Raw genomic sequence first — 21,166 nt, forward strand, 5'->3', positions numbered from 1 at the left:
AGGACAGCCTGGGGCAATGGGACTTGCAGGATCTTGTCACTACTGTTTCCCATGATAAGTGACCATGAGAGGCTAAAGCCATCTTGGTTGATCAGACCCCCATTCTGAAGATGTAACTTTGCCTCTTGCCTCTCTAAGTGTGGAGAAGGGCTAGAGTTTCTGGGAAACGCATCCAGGTGCAGTGAATGCTGGTCCTTTGATGAGCTGAGCAATAAGTCTGCTTTAACTCTTACAGGGCAGATGTCTGGTGGTACTGTGATGGACTTTTATCTGAGGCTCAGTCAAATGGAGTGGTACTTGCACTCTAGTCCAGTTGGCTATCCTTTTCACCCTGACATTCTGGAAACCCAAACCTTCACTAATCAAGGAAAGTCAGAGACAACATCTTGTTTCCCCAGAGGGTCGTTTGACTCCCATGTCTACATAGATACCATTGGAGTCCCATGAGGAGTCCCTGATAAATTCAAAACAAAGAACCAGATAGCAGCAGGATTCAAATCAGCGCTGTTCCGGTGGTCCACTATTAGTAAAAATGTGGACTGGATTAACTATATTTATTATAACCTGCAGAGATTTGTCAACTGTACTAGGGATGCAGTGAGGGGAATTGCAGAACAACTAGGCCCAACCAGTAAGATGGCATGGGAAAACCGAATTGCTGTAGACGTGATCTGGCAGGAAAAGGGGTGGTATGAATGCTGTACATTCATCCCCAAGAATACAGCTCCAGATGGGACCATAACCAAGGCTCTCCAAGGCCTGACAGGCCTGTCAAACAAACCGGCTAAGAACTCGGGGATAAATGACCCCCTTACTAACCGGCTAGAACAATGGGGTCTGGGGGATGGTGATGACCTCAATCTTAACATTCCCTCCTTGTATTTGGGGAAATGGCTCTAATTGGATGTTGTGTTATACCCTGTATATGGGGACTAACTTTTAGACTCATAAAAACTGCCCTAACTAAACAAACTCCTGTATCATACCAATTATTATTGAGTACAGCTAAAATAGAGAGTCAGATAATGTTAAATGAATTTAAGGAAAAGAACAGAAAATAAAAAGGGGGTGGAAGTGTGAGGAAAACAGTCTTTTGCACCAAACTGTGTTGCCTTTCAGTTCTGGGTTCTTGTTCACTGAGCTTCGTTTTTGCACCGAAATTACTGCCTACCCCACCCCCAAATTCCAAGTGTAGCATTAGCCAATCCCGAGCAGATTGTGCACTCAAACTTGATCAATCCAAGTAAAGGGGGCAGGCCCCACTTGTCAGGGATAAAAATGCAGACCTTGGTCTACTCCTCATGTTTGCTGTGCCCATGTGCCTGCGCACCCTCCTGCAGAAGTAAAATTTGCCTTGCTGAGACAATTCTCCATTTCTGTGTCTTTGATTGTGACTCTGGTGGTCTTCGGGGTTTTATTTCTAACGGCATCTAGAATCATTTCAGAATAATCAGAGTTGCTAAACTTCAACCTAATGATATGTATTTCCCCAACTCAGAGTGTACAGAACCCATGAAAATGCTGCTATTTTTGAGCTTTTCTCCTACCCCTGCACTTCTTGTAGGAGGTGTTTTTTTCCTCTTTTTAAATTTCTCCCTACTTTAATACTACTAAACTAAAATAAATCCTTGCTAAAAATTCACCTTGTGCAGATTCTCCTTTTTAATGAGATACTTTGGAATTTTTTTCACATGTGGATCTCAAGTACCTGTGATTTTCTGTGAAAACTGGGAAGCTGTGAGAGCCCCTTCACCCCTCCTCCAGTAACAATCCCAATTTGAGTTAATAAGTACACAGCTACTTAAAAACATAATCAGTTAAATTTTATGTTTTGATTTTTTTTTTGTTTAAAGTTTTCTTTGTTCTCTATCACTATTATCTACAGAGAAATGACTTCATGTCCTGTAGTGTCAACATAAAACTTTCAAAGGGTTGTGATTTTTTAATATAAACTTTTACAATTTATTCCTTATGTAAACTCCCTGCAGTATTTAGAAGTTGTTCTGCTTCTTTTCATATTTCACTTGAAATTTTTGAAAGTATTTTAAAGTTGGTTCCATGTAAGGAAGGAGGTGAAGTCTATGTTGAAGGCAAGATTTGGTAAATCATGTTTTTCTGTAAATTTCAATGTGGTTTTGATGGCTTCACTGTAGTGTTTGTTTTCTTATTTGCATACTCAAAGCTAGATGTTTTACCTAAGTCAGATTTGGAAGTTTTCCAAGGGATCATTAGCAATGCACAATATAACAAGGAATAAATCTGATTGAGGGTGTTGCCAAGTGGGAGGAGAGGGACAGATAAAGAATCAGCTCACAGGTGAAAAGGAGCACAGCATGTTAAAGAAACTGAGGGAAGTCTCTTATGGAGTGGGAGCTAGGGATAGAGAGGTGAGAAGGACAGATCATAAGGACTACTGTATGCTAAAGAAAACAGACTTTGTCTTTAAATAAAAGTGGTAACATTGGGGGAGGGGGTGTTTCTGGTTAGAGGAGTAAGATAATCAGAGAGACTATTAAGAATGAACTGGAGGGGAGAGAAAACCCTGAAAGAGAGGGACATAAGACATGGCTGCAATCTGAACCAAAATAAGCATTGAAAATGAGAGAGGTCTATGGCCATGAGAAGTTTTCTAAGCAAATAGTCTGACTCTGAGGAAGAAGGATAAATACAGAGAGATACAGTGTTTGAGTATTGAGCAGACAATGAAACATTTACAGGGGCCACTGAAGAAAGTATGGGGAATGGGTTTGACACAATCAATGACCATGTTTCACCCATGTGGAGATACTTGGCAGATTGCTGGACAAAGCAGGTCTAAAGACTTGGAGAGGACTCTGTGATGGAGGTAGAGGTATGGGAACTTCTGCAGCACTTCAGTGATAATGGTGATTTTAGGGATGGATGAGAGGTCCAGGGAGATGAGAAGAGGGGCTGAATGGAGCCCTAGAGTGTAACAATTTTGAGAGGAAGAGAACCCGTAGGTTGATGGAGAAAAGCCATGGGAATGATGGAAGCCAGGGTAAGTATTTAAAGAATGGAGGTGTTACTAGATGGACAGTTTCTGGAGACTATGATCAGAAGATTTCAGGTACCTGTATCCACAAGAGAAGAATCTAGCCAAGACATGAAAATGTAGTAAAAGTGACAGTAAAATTTATTGAAGGTGAAGGGAAGGCATTGCAAGAAAAAACAATGATGGACCCTGGCCAGGTGGGATAGAAAGGCCAGTCTTTTTTCAAAAGGCTTTTATAAATTGAAAGGGCAAATAGTGGGGAAAATCTGGATCCATCTTTGCAGAATGGGCTAAGGTGATTGACACGTTTGATTCACAAGGTGTTGTCATTTGGGGGCACTCTGTGCATGCACTTATGCTAACTCCCAGGTATTTTAATTATATGTATGAGATGTGCTCTTACCTGAGAGGTAATCAAGGGCAAATTTTCCCTAAGGCTTCCTTCCTGTCTTACAACTGCAGAGGATTTACAACTGAAAAGAGCTCTGCAACTGCTAAGTTTTTTTTTGATGGCACTGGGGTTTGAATTCAGACACTCACACTTGCCAGGCAGGTGCTCTACCACTGGAACAACCTCGCCAGTCCTTTTTTGTGTTGGGTATTTTCAAGAAAGAGTCTTGCAAACCATTTGCCCAGGGCTGGCTTCAAACCTTGATCCTCTTGATTTCTGCCTCCTGAGCATCTAGGATTATGTGTGTGAGCCACCACCTGTGCAGGGCAACTGCTAAGATTCTACAGTTGAAATTTACAACAGTGAAGAATAGCATTGGGTTGAGAGTGGAGGTGTCTAACATGAAATGCACTGGGAAAATTCCATGGCATCTGAAAGTCCCACGGATTATTTCCCTATTTCCTAACATGCCTCAGAGTGAGGTGTCCACTGGGCCAAATAAAATATATAAGTCAAATAAAAAGAACCCATCAAATTTATATAAAAATAGCTTCAAAGAATTGGTGAAGATGGAAATTGGAGTATAAAAGATTGAGCCTGAGAGGTGGGTGAGGGAACTGAGACCCTGTGTATAGACAAATCTTTTGAAAAGTATGGTTTTAAAGGAGATAATAGAACAATGGCGAGGGGCATCAATGCATGGTTGAGAGAGGGCTCCTGGGTCTTCCAGATCAGCTTAGGGTATGTATAAATGCTGGTGGGAAGGAGTGGAAGGGAGGAGTGGGAGGGGTAGAATCCACAGATAGGTTAAGGGATGAACTTGGAGAGGAGGGAGACACCTTACCCCATTTCTGTTGCAACTAGAAGGTAAAGAGGAAAGGACAAGGCTGTTGGCAAGTCAGTTCACTTGCTAAGTGGTCAGAGTTCAGTACGTTCTCATATTGTGTTTCCCAGCATCTCTGTGAATGGGAGAAAGCATCACCTGCAGATTAAAAAGGGACTGGGAGAAAGCATCACCTGCAGATTAAAAAGGGACCTGGTAGAAGAAAATGGAGAAGGACTGAAAAAGTTGGGGGATAACAGGAGAAAGACAGAAGTGGCTCTCTAGTTGCCAGTGATGATAAAGACTTAGACATAGGGAAAGCAAATTGTTGAGTTGATCCAGGATCAAGGTTTGCCAGGTCATAACAATTGAAGGTACAACAAGCAGTAGAGAATATTATCAAGAATATTACCAAGTGATTAACCATTAAATTAATGAAAAACAGATGCACAATGAAGGCAGATTTTGATCATTGCATTCTGGCAACATGAAAGACAAAGTATGTGTTGATAATCTCATAGTAGTAGCACTCAAGTTGTGATTTTGTATATCTATATCTTCATATATTTCTCTCCCCTTTCCTCTTTCTCTTCCTTCTTTGTTTTAGCAGTATGGGGGATCAAACTCAGGGCACGATGCATACTAGGTAAGTGTGTTATTAGTCAGCTATATCCCCAGCCTTTATTTCTCACTCATATTTCTTTTCTTTTTTTCTATTTTTTTTTTTTTTTTTTTTTTTGCAGTACTGGGGTTTGAACTCAGGGTCTAAACCTTGAGCCACTCTTCCAGTCTTTTTTTTTGTGTGTGATGAGGTTTTTGAGATAGGGTCACATGAACTATTTACCTGGTCTGGCTTTGAAACACAATCCTCCTGATCTCTGCCTCCGGAGTAGTGAGGATTACAGGCATGAGCTCCAAGGCTCCTTTTAATGGCAAATAAGTGCAGATTGTTCAAGTCTTAGCTCAAATCACCACCCTTACCCAGAGAGCATCCAAACCTCTCCCTCCCCACTTGTGTCAATTATTGGTGATCAAGAACTGCCCAGGTTTCACCCCTCCCACAGGCTAGAGTGAACTTTTAAAGAGCACTTTGCAAGGGAAATCTCTCTCTCTCTTTGCTTCTGCCTCATACCTGGCCCATCATGGTTGGTTGTAACTTTTTTCATAACCTTTAATAAACTCCTTTACCTCCCCTTTTAATCCATGTGTCCTGCCTGGATGTTCCCATGTGGGTCACAAAGAATTTGGGAGTCTTCTGATCAGAAACTGCACAGGGCTTATAACACAACCAGAAGCATACCTGGTCTGTCAAACTCCATGGGCTGGTGGGAGAATTTTAACAGTAAGTTTGATGGTATCGCTCAAGGCTAAATATAGACTAACACGAGAGGGAGAAACTGCTAGGGGCTGAAGTCATGAGGGAGTCCCACAATTTCATAGGCATTTCCACAAGGAACCCTACTAGGAAGATCCTAGGAAGCTCCCCACTTCTAAAAGTCAGGGGTGGGCAGTGTCAAACCAGGAGGGGAGAAGGAACAAGCACACCAGAGGAATTTGAAGCCTCTGCTGTCTACAGCTGCTATAAACTAACACAGTTCAACTCCTAGCCAGAGCGTTATAAATCCATACACAAAATATCTGTTTACCTCAGTTCTCATTACCTAATAAAATACACCTAGCTTTCAGCAAAAATTGCAAATTGTGCCCAAAAGCAAGGAAATACAGACACAAAGACAAAGCAACCATCAGAACCATACTTAGATATGCCACAGATGATGGAGTTATCAGAAAGCAAATTTAAAATAACTATAATTAATATGTTAAAGTCTCTAATGGAAAACTAGGTAACATGCACACACACAGATGAACAATATAACAGACAGTAATACTTAAAAAAGTCAAATGGGACTACTAAAAGTCAAATCACAGGAACAGAAGAGACTCATCAGTACACTGGGCATTGTGAAGAAAGAATCCGTAAACTTGAAGATAGGTCAATAGCAATTTTTCAAACTGAAGTGTAAAGAGAAGAAAAGAATGGGAAAAAACCACAGAACATCCAAGAGCTATGGAACAATTATTAAAGGTGTAACATGTGAACAAGTGGAATACCAGAAAGGAAATAGAGAATGGAATAGAAGAAGCATTTCTTCTAGCAATGTCTGACAAAATTTTCAAAAATCAATGACAATCTCCAAACCACTCTTCCAAAATACACAAGGACTCTCACCAAGTAAATTAAATGCTAAGAAATCCACAATCAAGCATATCATATTTAAGCTGAAGAAAATCAAAGATACGGAATATGAGGTGGATTAGGGTGGAGAACCACCTTACCTGTAGAGAAACAAGGATGAGAATTACAATTGACTTCTCAGAAATGATGCAAGCAAGAAAAGAAAAAAATATTTAAAAAGAAAAAAGAAGGGAGTGAAGTCTTTAAAGTATTGAAAGAAAACACTATCAAGCAAGATCTCTACATCAGTTGAAATTATCTTTAAAAAATGAAGCAGAAATAAAGACTTTCTTAGACAAACACAATCTGAGGGAAGTATTTGTCAACATGTCTACCCTGGAATATTAAAGAAAAAGTTTTCCAGGAAAAGGAAAATAGGTCAGAAGCAGGGAAGTAGGTCAGACACTCACATCTATGTAAAGCAATGAAAGACTATCAGAAAAGGAACAAATGAAACCTAAGTGAATTCCTTTCATGTTTCTTAATTTTAACTGACCTAGAAGATAAATGTTCAGAGAAATAGTAATAGCAATGCATTTGATGTTTATAGCATATGGATAAATAAATTGAATGCCAACAACATCTGAAGAGATGGAAGGGAGGAATTGGAAATACCCGATTATAGTAGGGTATCTATACCCCATATGAAGCAGTATAGTGCTATCAGACAATGAACTTAGGGGCTGGTGGAGTGGCTCAAGTGGTAGAACGTCTGTCCAGCATGTGCAAGGCCCTGAGTTCAAGCCCCAGTACTGCCAAAAAAAAAAAGAACTTGGATAAGTTGAAAAAGCATATTTTAACTTAGCCAACCATTAAAATGTTTTTAACAGGAGTATAAATGCTACAAGACAGCAGAAATAAAATGGAATTATATAAATGCTCAACTGAAACCAGAGAAGGCATACGAGAAAAGGAAACCAAGAACACACCCAACAACTAGAAAACACTACAAAGATAGTAGATTTTAATCCAATTATATCCATGATCATTTTTAACTGTGGAGGGTCTAAATATACCATCTAAAAGAGATTTTCCAGATTAGATTAAAAGGATAAGACAAAACCCACTTTAAAAATTAAGAATTTATTTACCTTAATTCCACCTCTGACAACTAGCTGTTTTACATCTGCTCTACCTATAGAGGCTGGGCTTGTGTCATCCTGGACAATCAATAGTATGCTTGCCTCACTGGGCCTTGGCCTCCTGCCTCCTCATCTCTCTTCTCCATGGGAAGAGTGCTTCTTACAGAAATGTCCTCCCCTGCCTTTCCCCTCTCCTGCCTTTCCTTCCTTCCTTCCTTCCTTCCTTCCTTTCCTCCAAAGTAGGAGAGTTTATTGAGATAGCTGGGAGAGCAGAGCCCCCAGATGTTCTTTTCAACTGCAGCCAATCCAGAGTGCACACACTCCTTTCCCCACTTTTTCTATCAGGATTTCATACTCCAGAACACATTCTTGATGCCTTAATTACCCCAGGGCCAGTACTGGAAAACTAGGACAGCCTTCATGACAGCCTTCATGCCCCAAGAACCTACTGAAATTGTTCAAACCAGCCAACTCTACACTACTTGCCCTGCCTCACCCTTTCCTTCTTGTCAAAACCAAAATAAAGATTTTGCTCCCAGTTTCCCCTTCTCCCTCTGCCTCCTAATTGAGTGTGGTGCTTCCCAGTAGGGCCCTCTTTGTGGTGTGACCCTTCCTCTTGGGAACTCTGAGTAATAAACTGTCCTTCCAATGCCAGTCACCTCCTGATCTGTTGACCTTACTATACCTAATATTTTCTGCTAATAAGTTATTTTTTGAACACTCAAATACATAAAAAGTAAAAGGATAGAGAAAGGTATACTCCACTAACAGTAATAAAAAATCTGGAGGCATTATATTAACTTTAGACAAATTGTAGTTACTTTAAGATAGGATGAGAACTTACAAACCATTGCACAACCATTATGATGTGGTAGGGTTTCTGTAATCTTTGCAGTCTGGGGGGCGGAGAGATAGTTTACGACAGGCTCATGCTATTTAACTCAGGCTGGCCTGAAACTCATAATCCTCCCACTTCAGCCTCTCATGTGCTGGGATTGCAGGCGTTTGCCACCACACTTGGCTCCTTTGCAATTAAAAAAATTCTTGTATTTCGAGGCTTCGGTTTACTAGCATAAAGCATTCATTAGACTGAAAAGGATAATTAATTCTTTATAACTTACATTTCCCCATCTGCCAGCATAAGGCATTAGGTTGGAAAAGAGAATGCGATTTTGTTTTGCATTTGGATCTGATTTGCATGCATAAAAGTGAAAGTAGAGCAGTTTCATGAACCTTTCCAGAGACTAATGAGGTCTGAAGAAATAAGGACGAGAACAATGATAGCCCAACAAGTGGATGACCTGCTGAGTTGGATGGGGAAATGTGTTTATTTCCACATTGACATAGCTGGTCACAACACCTCCCTTTTCATCACTTACATTAGCACGATTCAAATACAGAAACAGAATGGAACTCAGCACTCTTCTCTTGTGATGCATTACTTGTACTGAAATGCTGTTTGATATGAGTCAGGGATCAGAGCCAGGCTAAGACAGGGCCAAAGAAGTAGGATTAGCTTTCTGTGGAAGCTAAATATACAGTGAAATATTGTCTTGAAACTCCTCAACCCTTTTCTAGAAGATCAGTATCCTATGAACCAGATTACAAAGGACTAGGCATCACTTATACATTTAGGTGAAATCAAAGAAAAACTAAATATTTTACTCAGCAGATAATTATAAGTAAGATTATTCTATGTACAAGCACACTAACATTTGCAATTTATTATAAATCCCATTAAATAAATAGTATTAGCAGTCATTCTGACTCTATGACTTGTTTCCCTCTCACACGTGAATACCCTTAACTTCCCCAAATCTCTTTTCTTGCCTTCCTATGGATCTCTCTTTTATGATTATGACTGGCTAAGCTAATCATGAACACCCGTCTTCTGTAATGACCCTGGAAAGACTCTGCTTTCCTGAGTTGGATGTACAAATTCTGTTGTTCATTGATTGAGCCTATGATTTGTCCAAAACAGCAGAGCAGAGAGCATGCCCGCTGGGACTGACTGTCTTTACTGAACCTGCAAAGTTTTCTCAGCCTTTCCTTACTCCACTGCTTTTATTTTTTCAGAGGCCCCTTTTCTTTTCACTCCCATGTCTGCTACCTTCCCCAAAAAGTTTATAATTTTTCTCTTTTGATGAGAACGTGGATATAAAGCATTTAATGGTTCCAGGCAATGGATGAACAAACTATGGATTTTACATTTTCCTTTCCTAGAAGAGATTAAAACAAAACAAAACAAACCCAACTTTCTTGCTTGCTGGCTCTATTATTCCCTCTTGGAAGAATGTGTTTTGTTGGGGCTGTTCTCTCTAGGACTTTGTGTGGATCCTCCCAACCCCCCACAGGCTGCCCCCCCACCCCCCGTTTCACCCTAGAGCACCTTTTCTTCATTTTCAGAAGAAGGGATGGGATTCCTGACTATGGGACCTCTTTTTGGCCCAACCTGGCTTCTAGTCTGTCCCCAAAGTGCTCTCCTGCAGGTGACGTCACTCTCTTTTCAGCCTGGACCTCCAAGGTGCCCTCTTGAGCTTAGTGACGAGGGAGGTTTTTTCCTCCCACTCTTTTCATCCAGGATGTATTTTAAAACGTGCTTTAGTTGTAAAGAACTTAAAATGATGTAGGATTTGAGAGCAAGCAAATGAACTCAACTATGTGGTGGGACTTTTTCTTCCTTCTCACCCCACACAGAAATCGTCCAAACTTATTACGGCTTTTAGAACTTCTTCCCACTAGTGTTCATGAGGACTGGGTTTCCTGGGCCTCACCAAAGTCTTTTCTTACCCTGCTCATGCCTGGCCGGGCGGTAGAACTTTGAAAAGCCATAGTGAAAACTCATTCAAGTTAAGTTATGTTATATAACTCCTCCCCAACGCTTGCTTTAGACATAGGTAAAGATTCCTTTCTGATTGAGGAAGGTGGTTAGCTGGCAGCATGACTACAGCTGTCTGCCATAAAGGTGATGACTAAGAGCAACAGGGACCAAAGAAAAGACAGGTAAGCCCACGAGGTAATTCAATAAGTCTCTACCCTCCATCCCCAATTTCTATGAAATTTTGGGAAAGCAAAACTGTGGTGACAGAAAGTAAATGAGCCTTGCCTGGAACAGGAGGAGGTGCAGAGGGTACAGAGGAGCATCAGGGACTCTTTGGAGGGGACAGACATGTTCTACAACTTGAGTGTACTCATGGTTACATGGTGGCATAGCATTGGATTGGACATTTAAAATTGTACCAGAATTAATAGCTGATTTTTTTTAAAGCAATGTAAAACATTCTCACTTTAAAACGGGTAGAAGAGCCAAGGGAAAAAACTAAACTGGCTACATCAATTATTTCCTTACTGCATCTCCTTTGCTAGTCATCTGTGATCTGATGTCCTGGACATTTACCTAAGAGAAGAAATTCCATGGAGTAGGGCCAATTGCTTTGCTAATTTTTTTTGTCTTTCTTGCTTTCCTTGAAGCTCCAAGGTTGACAACAATACATTGTTATAAGGAAATCAAGAATGGAGTTAATCTTCCTTTCACTCCTCATCAGATCTTCCTGAGAACCCAGGGGAATCATTCCCAAATCCCCAGATACCATTTCCCGGTGTCCTTAACAGGGTGAAATTCAATCCCATTTGCTTTTTTGCTGGAACTGGAGAACACAAGTCCGACCCTGGTACTCCCTGGCCCTTTGTGGGGAGTAGTGGTATTAGAACAGCTCTCAGGACACTCATTGGCCTCTCTGCTCACCCTGTTTCTCTAAGAATGTCTCTTTAGTTGTTTCTCAGGTCCCAGAATTCACTTACAGCTCAACGTAGCTTTATATGTTTTTTATTAATCCCAGGGATTCAGGATTGATATAAAAACTTATTAGATCAAATTAAACTGTCTACACAATTTAATTTCAACTTTGAAGAGATTCCTAAGGGGAACTTTTTTCCTTAAAAAATTAATAAAATAATTCTTTTGGTCATTACTCTGCCTGAGCAGTAGGAAGGAATGTGTTCCCACTTGCAGTGAGACACTCTCTAGACCTCATCCAATTATAAATCTCTGTGACTTTGAATCTCTTACCCATGGCACCAAAAGTCATTGAAATGTTTTAAATCTACCCAGTTCTTTTTTTAAGTTAAGGCAACCTTTATTCAATTTCCTTTTAATCATATTATGTAAGGCATAAGTAGTTATTTGGCAAGGATACCATTTCTTTTAAGGCCTTCTATATTCATGTTTTAATTTAGGAACACATCATATTAGACTGGGGCAAATTTGAGAAAGCCTACTTCTGACATGACTTCCTATTCGTGGTAATGCTTTTTGCCTCCTCAAGGCTTGATCAAACTCAATATCTAATTCATTGGCAAAGTGTGGCAGTGTGGCAGCTGCTCTGACAGTCACTTATTTCAGACTGCTCTGAATGATAACTGAAGTGCCCTGGCCACCTCCAATGGAAGCTGGTCCAATAGCATTTTTTTCCACTTTGATGGCTCAACTCGTGAACCAGGTATGCAGTAATTCTTGTTCCAGACCCTCCCAGTGGGTGACTGAAAGCAATGGCTCCTTCGTTCACATTGGTTTTACTTAGGTCAAAATCCAAGCTCTTCCAAACAGCCAAGTACTGAGGAGCAATGCTTCATTCACCTCTTAAATCCATGCCCTTACCACTCAGTCCAGCTTTCTTAAGTGCCCCATTGATGGCAGGGACAGGCGCAATACCCATGATAGAGGAATCACATCTAAACACAAAGTAGATCGCAACTCTTTCCAGTGGTGTGAAGTTATATTTCGTGTGTGTGTGTGAAGTTATGCTCTTAAGCAGCATCTTCACTGGCCGTGATGATAGCTGCAGCTCCATCAGCTATCCTCAATGCATTCCCTGTAGTGACGGTGCTTTCCTTCCTGAACCCAGAAGAAGGTTCTATAAATAAATGTTCTAGGGTTGTCTGGGCCCAAGGATACTCATTCACTTCCATTGTCTCTTTTCCTTTCCTTGCATTCACCTCAGTTGGTTCCATTTGGTGATGTAAGTAGCTAGATCACTAGCAGCTTTGCATCTCTGCTGTGACTATAGGACATATCTGTCCCATGTGCTTATTTTGTGTTGTACAGCACGATTCTCTGCAGTGACTCCCATGGGAACTGAATATCCTGATCTGTTAATCCTGTTCACAAAGTATCTCCCAGCTTGAGAACTAATCCAGACTTGGTTCCAAAATGCATGTGTCTCACACAGAAAGGAGCCTGGCTCAGGCTTTCATTTCGTCCACACAAGATGGCTTCTGCATCTTTAACCCAAATTTCCTGACAGCGCTCTCAATGGATCAAAGAGCAGAGACATGGAGCCTGTGAGAGTGAAAACTGTGGTCTCTTTTGGGATTCCCACTCACAAATTAACATGCCCTGCCAAGTAGGCAGCACCTGAAGAGCTCTGTACGACACTACCCACGACACTGTCAGTAGTTTCAGGTGGGACTCAGACTCTGCAGCCATCGCTGCCAGTTCGGTCAAGTCAGTAGCAGTGAAGTCTTTCGGAATACCAGTAAGCACCACGGGATATCACTTCGCAGCATCCACAGACTTACCTCAGAGCAGAGCCATGGCTGCAGCTGGGCCCGTTAACACAGGGCTCTCCTCTCTGCAACACCCAGCCCACTAATTCTGAAGGGGTATCTTTATAATTTCAGTTACATATAAAAATTTGCAAAGTCAGTAAATGATTTCTCAAGTTATTATGTAAACCACCAAATTGATGAAGAATTGCATTAAAATTGAAATATGACTTCATTCAGTCAACTAGGAAATACTTTTATTTATTTTTTGTGGGAATGGCTTTTGAACTCAGGGCTTTGAGCTTGCAAAGCAGGCACTCTACCACTTGAGCCACTTCTCCAGTCCACTTGGCTCCGGTTATTTTGGAGATGGGGTCTTGGGAACTATTGTCCAGATTGACCTCGAAATGTGATCCTCCTGATCCTAGTCTCCCAAGTAGCTAGGATTACAGGTGTGAGCCACCAGTACCTGGCTAACTAGAAAATACTTTTATTATCTTTAATTTTATTTATTTTTGAGTCAAATTATAATTCAGTTTATGAAAGAGCACAATTATATGTCCTTTCATAAATGTCTTTATGACAGAGCATTGCTCAAAGAAAATTGTACTAAATCTACTGTCCCTTCTGATACTGGTGGTGCAAGGAGGTATGTGTGTTGGAAGCTCACTTGTATGAGAGTCCACAGCGGGAAGGCAGAAATCTACTGGGGTTTCTACTTGCTGACACAGAATTTGTGCATTACAGGCCAGGAGTTACAAAGTCAGAACTTTGTGACTTTTTACTTTATAATGTTTACTTCTTTATGATAAGAAATCTTAACACAGAACAAGGAGAGAATAAGAAAGTTAGAACTGAGGAGAATCCTGTTTTGTAGCAAAAAGCCTGGAGGACCCAGTAGTGGCATCATTGAGAAGAAAGCATCCATAGGTGTCCCTGGGGTCTTCACCAAAGAGGAGAGGAGATTATCAGCAGCTGGCCTGGGGTCTACAGTACAGGTGAAGAGTGGAAAGAGTTCCCACATCATGGCCTGCTGGTGCTTTGCTGCCTCATGGGACAGGGGGACGTTGTATTTCACTTGGCTGGAGCCCTACCTAACACCTGGCAAAATATGCCTTTTAGATGTTATATTAGTCAGTGTTCTCCAGAGAAACAGAACCAATAGGACACACACACACACACACACACACACACACACACACACACACATATACTTATCCTGGCTCACACAGTTAAGGAGGCAAAGAAGTCCCATCCTCTCTGACCAAAAGTTGGGCTGGGTGGGAGGAATGAGGGAGGGGTGGTATAAGTCCTGGAGTCTGAAATTCCAAGAAGTAGGAGCTCTGATATCTGAAGATAGATGTTCCAGCCCAAGAAGAAAGAAAATCAATTTTATTCTGCCTTTTTCTTCTATTTAGGCCCTCAGCGGATTGGATTTTGCCCACCTACATTGGTAAGGATAGATCTCCTTTACTCATTCTACTGATGTAAATATAAATGTCTTCCAGAAACACCTTCACAGAAATAGTCAGAATTTTTTTTTTTACCAAGTTTCTGGATCTTTCTTAACCTAGTCAAGTTGGCAACTAAAATGAACTATTATAAGTTCACCCCTTATCAATTTGCTGCCCATTTGCATACCCCTGGGCATTGGTGGCTCACGCCTGTAATCCTAGCTACTCAGGAGGCAGCCTCCTGAGTAGTTCGAAGCCAACCCTGGGCAAATAGTACATGAGACCCTATCTCGAAAAAACCCAACACAAAGAAGGGCTGGTGGATGGCTCAAGTGGTAGAGTGCCTGGCTAGCAACTGTGAGGCCCTGAGTTCAAAACCCAGTATTGAAGAAAAAAAAAGACAATACCAAAGTTATGCTTCTTCCCAACATAACAAACTATCCTGCCAGAAATACACCAATCTCCTCCCCAGAAAAGGAGAAGAGTCCTAGAATGATGATGACTCTTTCTGATATCCCACAACCCAAACTATGATGTAAAATTAATAATACTTAACTACTCATCAATACAGCTTATGTTACATAATAAGTGAGCCTGTTTCTATCCTCTTTCCAGGTGCCAGCATCCTTGACACTAAGAAGTCTTTAAGAAAGTTGGAAACCCTTAAATCTGTGAAGAGCAGAGTGCAGAGCATCTCTAACACAGGTTCAAGATGAAATGCACCATGACTCACACTTGTATTGACTGATAACACACAAGTGGCTCTAATCTTTGCTTTGTCATGTCCTGGAATCTGAGAAGGAAAAAGCAAAATATTCATAGTCATAGAACAAGAGTCTGTTCATCTTTGGTCTCATGAAACCTAAGCTCCATTCTCCTTCTGGGCCTTAAATGTCATTGTTTTCAATGACATTTAAGCCAGTTTTGGGATCTGTTGGATAGTTCCTGTAACTTGTACCTTCTGCTTCATGCAGGAAGGAGAGCATCAGGATAGCTCAACAAAAATTAAGACAGTTGTTCCCATGAGTCCATGTTGTGAAAAGGAAAATGTTTCCAAAATATTCTAAAATATTCATGTCCCAGTATAAGTTGGCAGCAGGAAAACACTAGACTCTTGTCCCTGGGGAATCTTTGGGAAGTTTTACTAGATGGGTTCTTCTACCCGACTGTTCTTGATGTAGGTGCCTGAGGCTCCCTCCTCTTAAATTTTGACATAGGAAACTGCGACCTAATTTAGTAGTAAAGGAACTAAAACCTAATTTAGGAATAAATGTTTAGTAAGTGATAGGTGGATCTTAGCCAATCTCAAGGAGCCACTTCAGTCAATCACAGGCTGCCAACTGACAGGACAGTGTCCAAACAAGACAAGACCCCACGCATAACCAGTAAGCTATCTCTGTTCTTTCACTTGCATTTTCTGTCCATAAATACTCACTACCCTTGTTTCCAAGCAGAACTTTCTGAACCTCTTTTGGTTCTGAGTGTTGCTTGGTTCATGAGTTATTCTTTGCTCCAATAAAGTCTATTGCATTTATTTTGTGTAAAGATTTTCTAAAATACAGGTCACCTATGTGTAGGCTTTGCAGCAGTCTCCCCATGGTTTGCACTGTTTAAAGTCTCCCCTGTCCCCCAAAAAAGGATTTGTCAATTGCTACAGTTGTCCCATGCCACACAGCAGAACAATGGCTGGTCAGTTCGAACAACCACCTGTCTCCAACTTGTGTTTTTCTCATTCAGGTATCACTTTTCTACACATCTTCACTTTTGGCTTGTGTCTTTTTTCCTTTCCATAGCAGGGAAAACCAACTTTGTGTTATCTGGTAAGTGTCGTTATTGACAAGAGAAGACCCCCAGAACACATCTCACTGACCTGAATGATGGACAGTGAAAGGCGCCCGTCTCCAGGTATCCTTTTGCCATCCACTTTGTGGCCCTGATTTTAGGGTGGATCTGTGTGTGTCAGGAGCAGCCCCAAATGGGCACCAGGTAAAAGCTTCTAGGTAAGAAGGAGGTTGGGAGCATGGGTGCAGTCAAAGAGGGAGGTTTCCTAGTAATCACCATGCTTGACTGTGGAATCACTTATGTCTAACTTCTGGGACTGTGGTAATACCATAGTTCTTTTGAAGCTAGCCCTTTTAGGAAAAAATATTCAACAACTCTCTGCTATATGATTTGCATCTCAGAACATTTTGTTTTCTTGCTGTCACTCTTTGTTTTTAACGACTGGATAATTTTAATATTTCCAGGGCAGAGATGTCAACTAATGGAACAAATTAGCAGTAGACAGGTCATGCATCATGTATCATCATTTAAGTTGGGCAATAAGTTGCTTGATTTCAGAAAACTTTTATGCCCCCAAACCTAAAAGAAGTTTTTATATTGAAAATCTAAACCTCCAAAAGCTAGAAAAAATTCTAATGTGAATTCATTGCATCAGTGCCTCTAAGTTCTCTACCACCAAATCTTAGTGAAATATTGAAAATAAAACAACAACAAAGCCCATCTTCCCTAAAGGATGACTTCTTAGAACGAGGACACATCTCTTAGTCCAAGATGTGAAGAGAATAATTGCTCAAGGCCCTATCAGTCTTTGTAGTCAAAAGAGGGCAAGACATGGCACTGAAATTAATAATGAGTGGGGTTTCCCCCACTCTGTAGGAAATTAGGTAGGAAAGTACATTTAGAACATTTATTTTGTAGGCAAACTGCTCTGTTGATTATTTGCAACCAAAGGATACCAGTTATTTCAGCTGTGGTTCTTTTTATGACACATTTTGAAAAACCATTCAGGTTCAAAAAAACAGTGTGTATTATTCGATTTTTTTATTTTTTCACTTGAGACATTTTAGACCTTGAATCCAGTTTTTCTTTTTTACTGTTTATTCTTAATACAGTTTTAACTTTATGAATAACATTCTGATATTAAAGCAAACATGGACTTATTCGTCAAGGGAACTTTATGTAAGTGTTAAATTAAAATTAAATAACAATGTTAACTTGTCATAGGTTTCCAGTTTCTTCAGCTGACACTTGGTATTGAGATCAGCTATTTTATAAGGCTTAAATTAATTTTTTTTCACTTAAAAAAGTTAACTGTATTATTAAACTTTTTGTGAGATTATATTTCTGATGAAGTATGCTTTGTGCACATTATTTTCAGACTGAATTTTTGAAAATAGAAAGAGGAATTTTGTAAACAGAAAGATTCTAGGATGAATTTGTACATGGAACCAAGTTATTGAAATTTGATTACTTAAGAGTGATTGGCACTTATGAGCACTTTCTGGATTGGGAGGACATGCTTTCACTTAATTGCTCTTTTCAGGTTTTTTTATGACATGTACTCATTGTACAAATTAATGGAATTCTTTGTGAAATTTGCATACACTCATATATACATCGTGAATTGTAGTTTTGAACTAGGAGTTAAGGTGTGTATGGCGGTGGAAAGAGATGCACTCAGAACCACCAGTGGTTCATTTATGTGACTGGACACTAGATGGCGATGTTATTCGAGGGAATTGACAAGAATTGAGTACCTTGTCTTTAAAGGCTATTTCAGGAGTTGGTTTATTGTGTTTTCCAAAGGTGGGGGGAAATAATTACCTTTGCCTTTTATGCCTTGCTTTTCAGCTTTATAATAAGCATCTACAATTAAAACAAACACAGGCTTTTAAAATAAAATAAATCCTTAAGTGAGTATGGAGTAAAGGCAGATGAGGGGATGGTGAGTATGGCTTCATGGAACTTGCCGACTTCCTGTGCTTAATAAACTTGATTCTGTAGAATAGTTCTAAAATTACAGAAAGGTTTGAGGACAAGTACAGAGAGTTATCATGTTCTCCACTACACAATTTCTCCTATTAAAATCTTACACTTATATGGGACGTTTGACACAACAAACGAATGGAGAGTGATGCATTATTAGCAAAATCCACACTTCATTTAGATTTTCTTAGTTTGTACCTAATACCCTTTTGCGGTTTGGGATCCCATCCAGAACACTACATTCTATTCAGTCCTCCTGTCTCCCTAGGTTCCTCTTGCCTGTGGCCATTAGTTCTTCAGACTTTCTTTGTTTTAAGTGACCTTGAAGGTTCTGAGAGTTCTGGTTCGGGTCTGTTGCAGCATGCCCTTCTCTTGGAATTCGATGTCTTCCTCCTTTTTAGCATGAGGCTATGGGTGCAGAGGATGCAGACCATGGAGAGGTCAAGTGCCAAGTCATCAGTGGTATCAAGGGTCCATATGATGATGTTGACTCTGAACATCGGGTTGAGGAAGTTCGGGTTTCTCACTGCAAAATTACGTGACCTTCTGTGTTCTTGGAAGAAGGTGCACAGTGAACATATAGAGTGGGAGGTTACACTTCGCCACCTACTGGCGTACTTATGTAAATTATTTGGAATTATTCTGCATGAGAAAATTTTCTCTTCTCTATTTAGTGAATTACTTAGTGATACCAGGGTGGACTTGGGGATATTTATTTTCCACTGTGCTGTAATCCAAAACTACTTTATTAATTTTGTTACTTGTATTGTTCAGCTTTGGCCCTGGGGAGCTCATTCACTTGGCTCTGGTGATTCTTTTGCATACCCCTGTTATTGTGGATTCTTTTTAGCAATTTATTTACTTTTTAATCCATAGATTTTGTTTAATATGCAAAAAAGATTTACCCCTTTGCTATGTGGGCATTTCTTTTTTCATTATTAAGGTTAATATGTAGTAATGAAAATTGAAACATAGTGAAAATAGGAAAAAAAATTCAACCTTTGTTATGGTTTCAGTAAGTTCTCTTGAAACATTTTATATTTCTTTTTTTCTTTTTCACTTTTACTATTTTGCATAACTTCAGACATTCTTTTGAAAATGGCTATAATCAATACTTGTAAATAATTGTATATTTGATTATTTCTACTTAACAGTCAATCATGGGCATTTTCTCTCTTTAATTATCTTATGTATATATCAGTTCATATGTTCTACATGGTTCAATTAACCTTGCCTTTAATTTTTTTTATGGCACTGGGGTTTGAACTCAGGGTCTCACACTTGCTAGGCAGGTGCTCTTACTGCTTGAGCCACTCCATCAGCCCTTCACTTTGCCTTTATAACTGACTAAAATAGATCCATAAGTATTTTCAGTGCATTATGTAATTCTGGAAGCATAGCAGATATTGAACACATAATACATTTTCAGTGACTGAATAACCACGTACAGAGTTATGTGTGTCTTGTTGTTTTTGTTGGGCCTTGTGTGTGCCGGGCAAGTGCTCTAGCACTACATCCCTAGTTAGTTTCAATATTTTTGAATAGTAATGCAATGAGAACATTTGAACCTAAAAGTTATTTAATCAGTTTTACATATTTTTTTTGCTTATTTAGGATTTGTAGAGGTTGAACTGAATCCAATCATAGCAAAAATGTTTTTAAAGCTCTCAATTCATAATTAGATTTTTACAAAATTAAGTAAATGGCATGAGGCTAACCCACAGAAAGAAAGGAAAAGATATCGTCCAAACTATGCAAATAAGCAAGATGTCCTTGGTTGGGAATCTAAACAAAACCAGCTGACTAGTAGATGTAAGACATTTTCTAGAAACGACAGGTCTAATTCAGAGCTCGGGTGCTGCCCTCCTCAGCACTCATCCTCTTTGCTTCTCTGAGACTTGGGGATTTTGTGCCACTAATTTGATTCAACTTAGTTCCACAAGACAGGGGACGGGAATGGAGCACATATTCTGGGCACCGCTCAGAACCTCGCCCTCTCAAGGGCTCTCTTAGGGGGCTGCAGTGCAGGCAAACAGCAACTTCTCTGGGGATCCCCAGGTCTCCCTCACTGTGCCATCCCACTGTTCATCACCAAGTTAACACCATACCAGAAAACACCAGAAGCTAGACTTCTACACCTGGTAAGAGATAGTACAGTAAAATTATTTTCCCTTTAAGAGAAGAAGTCCAAGCCTTGTTTCGTATCCCATAGTGTAATCGCATGGGGGGATCTTTGTGGGACTTTGCAGTCAGATTTTAAATCTTATGCACATGGCTGAGTGTTAGTTTGGGATGTATATTTAGGGAGAGAGCATCATTCCCAAATTCTGTGTGTTGTTAATACTTCTTCCTTAGCCTTGTGCATATGCTGTGTTTTAGAAAGGTGGCCCTGTGTTTTAATTCAGTGTACTTGTTCCAAAAGTTCATCTATACATTAATTTAGTCCTGAAAGGGATCCTGGGTTACATTACTTATTAAGAAGTTGAAAATATTTTTCCTGATTCAGTGTTTGGATTTGAGAGTTTTATTGAATTTTTAGGGTTCCTCTACTCTCCCCCTTTTTTTCAGTGCTGGGGAAGGAACTCTGGGCTTTATGCATGCTAGGTAAGTGCTATACCACTGAGCTGTATCCCAGCCCTGTTTTACATTTTTATTTTTTGATGGTGCTGGGATTTGAACTCAGGGCCTTGTGCTTGCTAGGGAGGCACTGTACCACCTGAGCCACTCAGTCAGCCCTAAATTTTTATTTTGAGATAGAGTCTCATTAATAGCCCAGGCTTGTCTTGATTTTGTGATCCTCCTGGCTTCAGCCAATTTTTAAGTTTTTCAGACTTTTTTTTTTTTTTACTTTACAC

General features: G+C 40.1%; 1 pseudogene; it reads right to left on the bottom strand.

The window, feature by feature from the left end:
- Positions 1 to 11,938: 11,938 nt before the first annotated feature.
- On the bottom strand, positions 11,939 to 13,096 carry LOC109696665 (3-ketoacyl-CoA thiolase, mitochondrial pseudogene; annotated as a pseudogene).
- Positions 13,097 to 21,166: the final 8,070 nt, after the last annotated feature.

The sequence above is a fragment of the Castor canadensis genome, chromosome 3 (assembly GCF_047511655.1).
Source record: "Castor canadensis chromosome 3, mCasCan1.hap1v2, whole genome shotgun sequence".
Lineage (NCBI taxonomy): Eukaryota > Metazoa > Chordata > Mammalia > Rodentia > Castoridae > Castor > Castor canadensis.